This window comes from Nicotiana attenuata, unplaced genomic scaffold (assembly GCF_001879085.1).
Source record: "Nicotiana attenuata strain UT unplaced genomic scaffold, NIATTr2, whole genome shotgun sequence".
Lineage (NCBI taxonomy): Eukaryota > Viridiplantae > Streptophyta > Magnoliopsida > Solanales > Solanaceae > Nicotiana > Nicotiana attenuata.
In genome coordinates, this window is record NW_017674498.1 from 3,000 (window position 1) to 3,637 (window position 638).

Sequence of the window (638 nt, forward strand, 5' to 3'; positions counted from 1 at the left end):
AAATGCGAAGCCTGACCTTGCAATTGCGAGATCTGAGGCCTGCACCAGACCTGCAACACACCAACAATGTTCTAAGTCCAAATTTCACTCTGTAGCCTATCCGAAACTCACCTGAGACCTCGGGTCTCCAAACCAAACATGCACACAAGTCTAAAAATATCATATGAAGTTGCTCGCGCGATCAAATCGCCAAAATAATACCTAGAACTATGAATTGAACACCAAATCAAATGAAATTTTTATGAAAACGTTGAAACTTCTATTTTCACAACCGGGCCAGATCATGTCAAAGCAACTCTATTTCTCACCAAATTTGACAGACAAGTGATAAATATAGTATTGTACCTTTACGGGGTTCCGAAACCAAAATACGGACCCGATATCCAAAAAAGTCAACCAGTGGTCAAACATTTCAAATTCATTAAGCCTTTAACTTTCAAATTTTAACAAAGTCTGATAACTCGGGCTAGGGACTTCCGAATTCGATTCCGGGCATACGTCCAAGTCCCAAATCACGATGCGGACCCACAGGGACCGTCAAAACACAAATCCGGGTCCGTATGCTCAAAACATTGACCGAAGTCAACTCAAATGAATTTTAAGGCAAGATTTACATATTTTTTCAGTTTTTAATAAAG